Here is a 12,861-nt window from a genome sequence, read left to right on the forward strand (position 1 = left end):
TAATTGTACTGGAAGGGATTCAACCACTTCAAAGCCAAAATGAGAGATCCATTTCTGATTATTACTGCCTATCCGAGCATTAAAATCACCAAAAATCATGAGCTGAGCAGTATGGAATTTCTGAGACAAAGACATCACATAATCAGAAAATTTCTCCCAGACAGCATCAAACTCCAGCTCTCCATTAGAAGGGGCTAAATAAACATTAATCATGATTAGAGTCAGTGCTGGAGAGGACAGCAATAAAGCCTGGGCAAATGGTGGGCAAGGATCCAAGAGGACCACCTTAAATGGTAAGTTGGATTTCACCAAAGCAGCCAGACCTGCTTTACTGCGACCTTTAGAATGAGTTCTATAAGCAGGGAGATTAAAAACTTTAAAATCCGTCAGTCTAAAACTGTCTTCCACCCATGTTTCCTGAAGGAAGACAAAATCAAAGGATTTCAAAAAGTCCAAAAAATCGGAATCATTCACTTTATTCTTCCACCCAGCTATGTTCCAGGAGACAATGTGGATATTCCTTGTGGCTTCCCCAGCTGATAGTTAATCGATAATGATATCCTTTCTAACACCCTGGCGTCATCCGTGAAAATACAGCCATTATGGAAAATACAGCCGTATTGTTAGCCGCCCTGAGCCTGCTTCGGCGGGGGAGGGCGGGGTACAAATAAAATTTATTATTATTATTATTATTATTATGCTGGGGTGCCCTTGAGAGTTAGAGAGGCTTCCATAGTCAGATCAATTAAGTCAGCCGATGGGGGACAGGGGGTTGCCTGCAGGATCCAGGTTAATTGAAGGAACTGATTTCCCCAGCTCTAAAGACCTTTGCAGCTGCTGCTTAGTACAGTCAAGTCTTGGTAGTATCATCGGCATAAAGTAATAAGTGGACCGCTCGGCCTGCTAGTTTAGGCGGATGACCATTAATAGGGTTCAAAAATTGTACCAGGTCAGTAAAAATAAATTTAAAAGATGCGGGGCCAGCACACAACCTTGTTTAACCCCCTTTAATGTTTCAATAGAAGATGACCTTCTGCAGTCATTTGGAAGCCTTTCAGCAAAAGAACAACAGGTGACCCTCGTAAGACTTGACTGTACTAAGCAGCAGCTGCAAAGGTCTTTAGAGCCGGGAAAAACAGTTCCTTCAATGAACCTGGATCCTGCAGGTAACCCCCTGTCCCCCATCGGCTGACTTAATTGAAGAAGTACTTCTTTTTATCTGTTTTAACCTTACAAGGGAGATATCATCTAGTCCCTTTAGGCGACAGACTCAATTCAGCATATATTGCTTGACTGTTCCTTTTATCATAATCTCCGTAAAGATTTATTTTGCAAGCTTTCTTTCTCTCCAGATTTATCTATTCTTCCACCCTGTTATTATTTACTTGCAATGTAGAATTGTCATGCTTGAGGTAGAGAAGTGATAGATCAAAAGCTTATTGAAGAGAAGAGAAGCAAGCGATCGGGCCTTCACCTCTTGCTGCTGTAATGGCAATCATGACAGGGAGAGCTTCAGGGCATATAGAGAGAACAGAAACAACTGCCGTTGCGCCCGTCTTGCTGTAAAAACCCCATGCCGAAAAGAGACCCCTTCAGGGCCTCTTTGACACCCTTGCCTGATTCAGGGGGGCCACAAGCAGCAGAACCCGCAGACCCCGCTGAGATCAAGGTGATGTGGCCCGGAACTCTCCAGCACGTGGATTTAAAGAGACATTGTCTATAGGATCCTGGGAACGTGGCTATTGTGATTGATGGGGGAAAAGGGAGTATGGTCAGTGTGTATTAATAAGTGTACCTTAATTTTTTCTGTGTTATTTATATGATGCAGGATATATAGTAACTGTGTATTGCTTGAATATATGACATTATTCTTCGGTGCATATACATTTTTTGTTGTCATTGCCTATAAACCAGAGCCTGTTTCTTACCGCAGTCCATACATATAGGCAAAGGTGAGTAGTAAATTAGCATGCAACATAATGATGATGTTTATGAAAGTCAGGAATAACAAGTTTAGTTTATATGGTACCATTTACCTGGGTTCAGTTCCAGGGGGTGGGGAAACATAGTGAGTGAAATAAATATGTCTAAATTGGAAATCAGTGTATCCTTAATTGTGGCATGCTGAGAGGAATTAATTGCAACCCTGATTTTATATTTCATCTGTCTCCTCTCAAGCATGTAGGCAATCTTACAGCTTCATCTTCTTTGAAGTGGGGTGACTGTTTGCATAGATTTATCTCCCCTGTTCAGAGAAATATGAGTCAATCTACCATTCCAAATCACATTACATTCTACTATTCATCTCTATCCTGCGTTGTGTTCTAGTTCTAAACTGCAGAACCAGTTTAAAACACTGTTGATTCTTTCAATTGATGACACAGGAATTAATAGTTTCTGTCCTAGATTTACTATTCTACTATTATCTCAAATAGGAAATAAAATAAAGAGGAAATATGGCCCCCCTGGAGGATTGCTAAGAATACAGATGTAAGGGCTGAATGAGGTCAGCATACATAGTGAGATAAGAAAACAGTATCTCTGTTAAGTCCTGGGGATTCCATTGTTCTGAGTGTTCTAGTAACTTGCAACTCAGCAATTTCCCTTTCTAGTATGTTCCTAAAGTTCCTTTGCAATAAAACAGCTGCTTTGAGGTCCTACACGTTGCCCTATGTAGAGAACTCAAGGGCATTGTTGGTATTTAATGGCTTAATATGATGTCAAACACTACATCAAAGGATAAATGGACACAAATCTGACATCAAGAATCACAAACTAGAGAAACCTGTAAAACTTTGTTGCTCTTATGGGTGCCACTAGACTCAGATTTTGTTCTGCGATTTCAGACCAACACAGCTACCCAGTTGAATCTAGTTTGATAATGGTGTTCCCTTTTCAATGAGCTATGTTTCCAACAAAATGGCTGTGCTACAAAAGGCATAATCCAATTTTTTAAATCTAGGACAGAAGCTATTAATTCCTATGTCATCAATTGAAAGAATCAACAGTGTTTTAAACTGGTTCTGCAGTTTAAACTAGAACACAACGCAGGATAGAGATCATGCATATAAGGGCAACAAGGTGTGTTTCTTCCAACTTAAGTGTGCACTGTAAGCTTATAATTGCTGCTGTAAAGGCTGCAGTGCCCTGAGCAGGACCACCCAGGCTATTCTGATCACAGAAGCTAAGCAAGCTCAGCCCTGGTTAATATTTGGATGGGAGACCACTAAGGAAGCCCAGGGTTGCAACATGGAGGCAGGCAATGGCAAATCCCTCTGAATGTCTCTTGTTTTGAAAACCCAGTAAGTCAGATATGACTTGACAGCAAAAGAAGAAAAAAGGGCTACAGTGCATGTTCTAAAATGTACAGCTGTTTAGCGATTATTGGTGCAATTAGTAGATGTGCCTCTGTAGGAAACAGGATTTCAGAGTTAATAATAAAGCTAAATGGAACATGCTACAGATTCTTCCTTAAATTGGTGGTTTATTTTGATCCTTGAGATCACTCCCTCTGGTGTCTAAGTCCTACTGAAAGCACTGAGCTAGGTAGTGAATTCTATTGAAGCAGGGAATGTCCCACGGACATTCTGTGGATGCAAAGGCTCCTTCACTAATGGGATGTTTCACCCTTAACTGAAAGGAGTGCTAAGATAAAAACCCACAAAATTAAAATTCATTAAAATAACTGGTTCAATTAATTTCAATGGAATTTAGTCAGTTAACTTCAGTTGGACCCGGACCTCTGAATTTTACTGTATAAACTATAGCTTCTATCTTTGCCCCAGTAAAAGTGAAATATGGGTGGGTAAGTTTCCACTGCTTATAACTCAAAATGCACTGTAAGAAAACCCCGTAAGTCTAAAATAAGAATAAAAGAGAACTTCACAAAATATCAAGTTCAATCCTCAAAGAGGGAAAATAAAATAGGTTGTATGCTACTCCTTAACTGTATCATCTCAGGAAAACCCAAGCTAAAATAAAACACTGTATAATTTGACAACAGGTGTGCATTGTTTTGCAACTTTGTTATAGGAAGGATTTCCACCATTCACAAAAGTCCTTGTAAAAGAGTCACAACAGTTACAGCTGCTTTATATATAGTAGCATCTATTAGGGTGTAGGAAATTTCCCTTTAACAAAATTTAGCAAGCTATGATTCTTGCTATTAGGCAACATGCCTTGACTTTCCCTGTGGTTACTTTGGTGCTTTTAGATTAGGGTTGCCAGGTCTGACTCAGGAAATATTTGGAGATTTTGGGGAGTGGAGCCAGGAGACTTTCCCATTCCCTAAATAAATATACAGCAGTACAGTTCCCCTGATTACAGTCTTCATTGCCTTATCCTCTTTATTTGCCTACCTTGACAGCTGCACTTCCACTAAATGAAAGTGAAATTTGTCATACCCCAACAAGTTCCCTTGTCAGACTTTGGAAGCAGTTCCAATCATGGCTTTTTAAAGGGACACGCACATACTCACTCAAAATGTAGCCAAAAAAACCCCTACACAGTTTGCAAGCCCACACTTTTGTGTGATCTCAGTGGGGTAATTTACTCACTGAGAGCTGCTGAATGTAATGATCTGCTGTATTTCAACCAGCTTCTTCAGACAGGAATGGAAAAGCAGAGCAGCTTAGGGGGTGGAGTTTTTCTCCCTCCCACCATCAGGTTCTAGCTAACTCTTTCATATCCCTTTTACTGTATTTTATTGTAATCATGGTATGCGCCATGTCCTGTGAGCCGCCCTGAGCCTGCCTTGGCAGGGAGGGCGGGATATAAATAAAAAATTATTGTTATTATTTATTATTATTATTATTACTACTGTAGAAGCAACTTCTGAAGTAAATCCAAAACAAACAGAGGGACTGTGCTGGTTCCTCTGCTTTTCTCACAGGTTGACTCCAAGCCATGTGGCTCTGCCTGCTCATCCTGACCCTCTGCAGCGCTTCTTGGCTGATTTAAAGGCACATACGCAGGGATTTTTTTGAGCAGGAATGCACAGGAACGCAGTTCTGGATGGCTTGGAGTCAGGAGCATGGCCTAAAATGCAAATGAGTCCCTGCTGTTTTTTTTCTACACAAAATGCTCTGTGTGAAACAATGGTAACATCAGGGTGTGTGTTTTCATATGCAAATGAGTTCCTGGTGGGTTTTTTTTCTACAAAAAAAGCCCTGCACATACACATTTGGAAAAACAAAGAGTTGCAAGCATCTCCTAACCCTGCCAAAGCATATGGAGGCTGTTGGGGAGTGGGCTTCCCCCTGCCAGCTGACTGCTGTCAGGGAGGAGCCTGCAAAACCAAGGGATCCGCCAACTGGACCTGGGGATTGGCAAGCCTATTTCAGATATGTGCTTGGCTTGCTGTCATGCTGAACTTTCACAAACCAGACATCAATGATACCTATTTCCAATTAGCCTGCTAACCAGATCAGCACATGGGTCATAGCAACCATCTCACAAAAGTGCAGACACTGGCTATAAAACCCTTCGCTAACAGGTAATTTTTCTATGTTATTTCCAGGTTTTCAGGTATTAACTCTGAGGAAGCCAACCTGTTGAAGTATCCCTATTCCTTCTGCCAGTATACTTTTTAATCTTCTTTCTTCCTCTTGGCATTAACAACAAATTGTATTAAATCCTAGGATAATAATCCAAGGGAGATATTAAACTCAGTTACACTATATATTTGATGTAAAATTTAAGGAGAGTTTTTATACAATTTTGTTCCTATTTGTTGTTTTAGCAGCAATTGTGAGCTGACTACGCAAGACATCCAACCACAAAGCCTTGCAAAATAGCCAAGTATTATGAGGTTCCTTTTCCTCCACATGGATGCAGAACAATCCAATATGTGCCTGACCAAAAGGATTGTTACAGTGACAGGTGTACAACTGGGATATATGCCATCACAAATTCACTTTACAGTAGCCTGTAGCAATAGAGTGGGTTATGAAATTATCAATAAAGTAGCACCAATGGTATGAAATTAATTGTGTGGTCCAAGCACATGAGGATTCATGGCCTGATTTTGAAGGCCATAAATCCTCATATATTAACCCTACAGTATAATAAACTGTGTACCATTTCTAAGAAACCTCAAAACATGGGCTAACAACAGCTGAAAAGATGTGCAGGTAGTGTTTAGCTATTTCAGGAACATGAAATCTTGTAAAAATATAATGTTGTGAATGAAATCTGCTGCCGTTTTATGTTTATGTGTTTAACCATTATTGAATTTTACTGCTGCTGCTTATTATTTTTAATAAGCCCAGCAGGAATTCATTTGCATTAAGCCACGCCCCCCAATGTCAAGCCAGCCAAAATTGAGTTCGTGTGCATTTCTGATCAAAAAGCCCTGATTTTAAGTGATACTATTATATTTCTTTTAATATTAAGTAAGCCACCTCAAAAGCAATTTTGCTATTTTTATTTTTTATTTACAAAATTTATATCCTGCCTTTCTGCCATTACAAGGGCCACGGAGGCAGCTAACAAATTGAAACATACATGATAAAATACATTATAAACGTAAAACTATTAAAATAACCCCCGCCCAAATATACATCATTAAAACAATATTAAAAAGAGCTCAAACCAGAATTTAAATGCATACAAAATATAAAACATTGATTAGGAAGGTGAGATCATTGAAGGAATGCCAACCAAAACAAAAAAGTCTTTGCTCGCTGGGGAAAGATGCCAACAGAGGGTGACAGAAAAATCACCCAGAGGAGAGAGTTCCAGAACTTTGGTGCCACATGACCAAGAAGGCCCTCTTCTGTGTTGCCACCCAACTAATATTAGAAGTTGGGGGCACCCAAAGAAGGGCCTCTGAAGATGACAATAACAGTTGAGAAGATGCATATTGGATTAGGTGGTCCTTCAGATATGTTGGTCTCAAACTATATAGGACTTTGCAGATCAAGACCAGTACCTTGAATTTTGCCTGGAAACAAACTGAAAGCCAGTGCAGGTGGGCCAAGACTGCAGTCAACATCCTGGCTGCAGCATTCTGTACGTTCCAAACATATTTCAAGGATAGCCCTATGTAGAGTACACTGCAGTAATCTAATCTAGATGTAACCAAGGCGTGCACCACAGTGGCCAGATGTTTTCTGTCTAGGAAAGGCTACAGCTGGCAAAACAGTCAAAGCTGGTAAAAGGTGCTCTTGGCCACAGTTGCCACCTACTTATCCAGTCACAGCTGCCACCTACTTCTCCAGCAATAGGCAGGGTCCAAGAACACCCCAGACTATGGACCTGTTCCTTCAAGGGGAGTGCAACCTCATCCAGTCCAGGTGACACCTTAAATCCTGGGTCAACCCTTCCACCCATCAGTCGTGATGTACTGTATAAATACTTAAAATACAAAAACAAATAATCTAGAATAGGATTATCTACACAAATATCCAGCGCTGGTGCTAGGGGTTCTACCACTCCAGGCAGACCCTTGTGCCATGCCCCCCCCACAAGCTCCATTGGGGAAATGATAGTACATGCAATGCGATGACGTCAAGTGATGTTACCACACAGGGCAGGTGGGGAAGCGACAGACGGCACACAAGAGTGCTGCCGCGCTGCTGCTTTCCCCTATGGACAGTACACAGCTCTTCGGAGGCTTCCTTGGAAGCCTCCGAAAAGCGCATTGTTGTAGCGCTGCTCCAGCTGCTTTTGGGTTGAAAGCAGCTGAGTGGCGCCGTCCCATTACACTGATGAGTGCAATGGGAAGGCACCACTCGGCCGCTTTCAACCTGAAAGCGGCTGGGCACTGCTAAAACAGTCCGCTCTTCGGAGGCTTCCAAGGAAGCCTCCAAAGAGTGTACTGCTTTGTGTAGCACTCCTCCAATCCTGCCCTCAAGGTAGGTTCAGAGGAGTGCTGGGGGGATAAGGGGGCACCCAAGGCAGGGTGGTGCTCTAGGCAGCCACCTACCCTGCCTACTGCCACGCCCTGCAAATATCCTGTATCTTCAAAAAGATTATATAACCTACATTATGGAAGCATAAAAAGTAAAAAGGTGCTTCATATAAGAGATACCTACTAAATTCATAGAACTGTAGAGGCGGGAGGAACCTCCAGGCCCAGCACAGTGCAGGAAATTCATAAATATCTCCCCCCCCCCAACCGTAGTAATCCCTGCTTCATGTGCAGAAGGAGGCAAAAAAAAAAAAACCCTCCAGGATCCCTGGTCAAACCTAAATATTCAAGATATTGTTCAGCAAAAATAATCTGGGAATTTAAATAAGAGAAACATTAGCATATAACTTGGGAAGTTAATTGCACTTTTTGAAGACTGAATAGTTTCTGCAGTTTCAAAGCTATCACACAATGGAATATAAGAAGCTGAATATATTGCATGGAGCAGAGACTTTGCTGATGACAATAGTAAATTAGAGGCAGTCCATCACAGATGGCTGAGGAAGATACTGCTCATATTTTAGAAAGATACAAATGCCAAGCACAAAATTAGCAGAGTTTACAGGATATGGCACAAAATATCTATAAAGTTGACTTGGGCTGCTAAGAAATGAATTCCAATGAATAAAGTAGGATTAAACAATACAGTAAAAATAGATAAATAAGAAGAATTGTGGTGTGTGAGTGAAGCACTGGATATGGGAGACAAGTAACATTATACAATGTACTGCATTTCTTTACCTTCTGTCCTTGAACTTTTACATGGAAGCGAATGTTTAGCACAGAGTGTAGATTCTCTGGAGTCTCAATTTGCATTAAAAATTTACGGATCTCATGGTTGCATGTGGAGGCAGTACCTCTGGTACTCAAGAGGAAATATTTCAACATTCTGCATAGTTAAATTTTTGATCTCCAGCCACTTTTCTATAAGCCTAAATTCTATTGGGCCTCAAAGGTTATCACCACATAAGCTCTTACATCCACTACTCATGCTACTATTACATAACTCAAAATGACATCCAGACTTTTCTTGACATCAGTCAGACATTTTCAGTGAGTTATCTACCATGACCCAAAGATCTCTCTCTTGGTCTCCTCCAGTTCACACCCCATCAACTTGCATTTATAGTTAGGATTTTTGGCCCCAATGTGCATTACTTTGCACTTGGTCATCTTGAACCTCATTTGCCACGTTGCTGCCCACTCACCCAGCCTTGACAGATCCCTTTGGAGTGCCTCACAATCATCTATGGTTCTCAGCACCCTGAACAATTTAGTGTCATCCACAAACTTAGCCACTTCACGGCTTACTCCTAACTCCAAATAATCAATTATATGAGACCAAGTCTAGTGTAAGCTTACCAAGAATGAAAAACATGTGCACATTTAGTGACTTCCGTAATTTTGGGCACACATATAAATTTACTATAAGATGAATGTGAGTTTCTTTATAGTAGATGCAGGTGTCTGTGCAGAGAGCACAAACAGAAGTATCTGCATGGACCTTATTAAACATTTCATTGATTCTGTTCTTTACTTCCCTTGCTATGAAATAAAAATTGTTCGTACCACTCAAGTTTTCTAAATTGCTCTTTCCTGTATTTTCCCTAGCTACAAATCCCACCTTACACATATTTCTAGAATCCCCAACTGTGGCTACTCCTGGTGACAGAGAGCAGGGGTGGCCAACGGTAGCTCTCCAGATGTTTTTTGCCTACAACTCCCATCAGCTCCAGCCATTGGCCCTGCTGGCTGGGGCTGATGGGAGTTGTAGGCAAAAAACATCTGGAGAGCTACTGTTGGCCACTCCTGACATAGAGCACAACAGGCAAAACAAGATTTCTAAGGAAAACCTAGCCTATATATCCACTGTCCCTGAGACCAGCTGGAGATAAGTGCACAGGGGAATCTTGGCTGTTAACTAGTTGCTGAGGTCACATCAGTTAATGTTTCGTTCAAACAGCTGTGCACTTTATCAAATGAATCTTTTATTAAACACACACACACAACCGTTCCACTCTCATCTACCTCAGCGAGCAGAACTAACAAAAGCATTTAGTCTAAATAAAACAGTAGTCCTTATTGACTTTAAACTAGAATAATCTTGAGATTCAGCAGCCAAAGATATGAAAATAATCCCTCTAGAAGTAGTACAACTCATATACAAACGCTTGGCTCTGGGTGCCTTAATAATGCAAAACCATTAAGGGGATAGGAGTAAACTGCCAGCACTTGTTTCTTTGCAGATGTGTTCATTTGTATGACATCCAGGACCTGCATTCCTACTGGGTTTGGTTTATTCAGGATATTTCTGTACAGAATACTCTGAAGTAATCCCCCCACTACACTGCAATCCCCTTGTGCATATGTGAAACAAGAAGCTTAATCTTCCCAACCTCCAAATCATATTTAGCCTTTAGACGTGAGTGATGAATTTAGCTGTTCTCTAACATGAATGCATGTCTTAAAATAGATCCCTCTGGCAAGTAAATCCCTGTGCCCAATGAAATCAAATACTCATATACCAGGTTGCTAGGGGTATTTGTGTATGCACTCCTTTGCTATCCATAGAAAACCTGTGTAGCCATTACCCAGATGACTTAAGTATATACTGTTTCCTCTATGGCAGAGTTCTCAAACTGGGGAGTCATCTCCCCATGCATCAGGGCCAGTCCTAGACTGTCTGACACCCTAGGCAAGGCTAACTTCTGGCTTCTCCCCTGCACTTACAGTCACTGAATCACATGGGGTGTGTGACCAATTTGGTGCCCCCGGAAGGGCAGCACCCTAGGCAATCGCCTAGTTTTGCCTAGTGGCAGGGCCAACCCTGCCTCCCATACACCAGACAGTTGGTGAGGTGTGAAGTATGAGGAAGCACTCAGCCATCAAAACTGCTACACCATCTACAGAAGTGGCTCAGAAGCTCACCCTCTCCTGCTTTCTTCCCCAGCCGGTTTGATTTAGGAGGGAATTTGAGATGCTCCAGTTTAGTCTTCTAGCAAGACTGCTTGGATTAGTGCCACAGTTCACAGATCCATACACACACAGAAATAGGCTGCAGAACTGCACATTAAGATTCTGTCTGCCAAATGGGGGCTTGAAAGACAGGAGTAAGTCTAGAAGAAAGGTTCACAGACTTTGGCACACACTTTTTTATGGCAGGTCCAAAAACAATATCCAGTCTTGTGGGTAACAGTACTGGGGCAGGGTAAAGATTCAAATAAAAACACCAAGCAGTCAGGGCCCAAATTCAACACTGCTACTTATGCAACTGCTACTAATGCAACTAGAATAGGTTGCAGCAGCCAGACAGAAAATACTTTATCTGCCTATTTGGAACAGCATACTTTGCTGAACAAACCAGGCAGTTTGAGTTAGGTAGGTGGCTCAGATTTGTTTGTTCAGTTATCTTCTTATTGACCCTGCATATCCTGGCCCACTCAACCGTACCTTTCCCCTGGTTCAAACCTGCCAGGTTCTGCCTGTAAAAGAAGGCATCCACTTCCACCTCCTGATGGCCCTGGGACAAGCTTCTGGCCAGATATTTTTAAACTCACAAGCTGGCAACTCAAGAAGGGGGAGGAGGTACCAGCCCAGGCTGCTTTTTAACCATAGACTCCTGCTGGGGCTGGCAGCGGCTGCGCTCCTCTGCAGACAGGGCTTCTTTGTATCTCGGCTGTCTCTTGCCAGCTGTACAGCGCCTAGCGACCAGTCCCTCCCTTCCTGCCAAGGCAAGAAAGCCTCCCCGTTCCTCCTTTCGGTGCCTCCGCTTCTCTTTGCCCGAGGAAGGGCTCCGCGTCAAGCCCTTGGCGGAGGCTGGCTCCAGCCTGGCACGTCCCTGCTGCCAGCGTGGCAAGGCCAGTCTATGCCGCCAAGAAAACCCGAAGGCAACCGGGGTGCCGCGGCCAGGTACGCGGCTCTCTGGGCAACTTCTTGGCGCCCGGGCACTGCCCGAGAGCTCCCCCTACCGCCGGTCACTCCCTGCGCCCGCCATTCCTGACGCTGCGCCCGCCGAGGTGGGCTGTGAGTCGCCTCGCTTGCACTTCACTCACCTGCTCCGTCTGTCCCGGCTGGGCCGCCACTCGCGCCGCTTCGCCTTTGACAGATGCCTTTTGTTTTCCCCTCCCTCCGTCTCTGCTTCGGCTGCCGCTCCACCCCAAGAGCCACGTGAATCACCCGGGCGGGCAAGCCGGGGCTGCTCTGGGGATGGGCGGTCCTGGCGCGTAGCAGCGGGGGAAGGCGAGTGGAAATGGGGCCAATTATCGTAGCCCAGCCTGGAGCAGGAGGAAGGGGAGGAGGCGGAGTGAGTGAACCCGGCAGCGTCTGTGAGGCTGCGAGTGGAGGCGGGAGAGTTCTGTCGCGCTAGCGCCCAGCCAAGCCTGCCTCAGCTTCCGGCTTGCTCAGTCATCGCCTCAGCGAGCCGAGGCCACCGTCAGCGTCAGCGCGACCGCAGAGAGGTGTCCTTTGGCGAAGAAGCCGCCTTCTGGCTGGCTCAGTGGCAACAGCTTTGCAGCAGTCCCCAAAGCTATAGACTGGTTCCAGTGCTGGCCTGGAGTTTGAGAGAGGCACGTTGGATTCCCCGCTCTCTACCCTGGAAGCTTGGTGGTGGTGGATACCCTTGGGGCAGCCTGTCAGACGCTCTCAGCTGCCTTACAGGTTGTTAGGAGAGTCCAGTGAAGTCAAGGAGGCTGACGTACACCACCCTGAACTAATTGGAAGAAGGATAGGGGTGGGGGGATGGATAATAAACGGTAGCTTCATATCTTGTTCAAGTCTAAAACGGTTGCCTCATAGGATGCAAGCTTTCAAGTCAACTAAGATTCTTCAGTCCAGTGGCACCTTTAAGACCAACGGAGTTTAATTCTGGCTGGGTATAAGCTGTATGCACATGAAACCTTATACCCAGAATTAAACCTTTATCAGTCTTGAAGGCGCCACTGAACCCAAAC

The 12,861-nt window shown here is 43.6% G+C and overlaps 1 protein-coding gene across 1 annotated transcript in view; it reads right to left on the reverse strand.

Annotated features, from left to right (window-relative positions):
• MAPRE2 (microtubule associated protein RP/EB family member 2) overlaps positions 1-12,085 on the reverse strand; it is a 138,227-nt gene extending 126,142 nt beyond the window's left edge. The window contains exon 1 of the mRNA XM_060243834.1: positions 11,965-12,085. The gene's annotated coding sequence lies outside the window, so the exon portion shown is untranslated. The remainder of the gene's footprint in view (positions 1-11,964) is intronic.
• Positions 12,086-12,861: the final 776 nt, after the last annotated feature.

Source organism: Heteronotia binoei, chromosome 7, assembly GCF_032191835.1.
Source record: "Heteronotia binoei isolate CCM8104 ecotype False Entrance Well chromosome 7, APGP_CSIRO_Hbin_v1, whole genome shotgun sequence".
Classification (NCBI taxonomy): domain Eukaryota; kingdom Metazoa; phylum Chordata; class Lepidosauria; order Squamata; family Gekkonidae; genus Heteronotia; species Heteronotia binoei.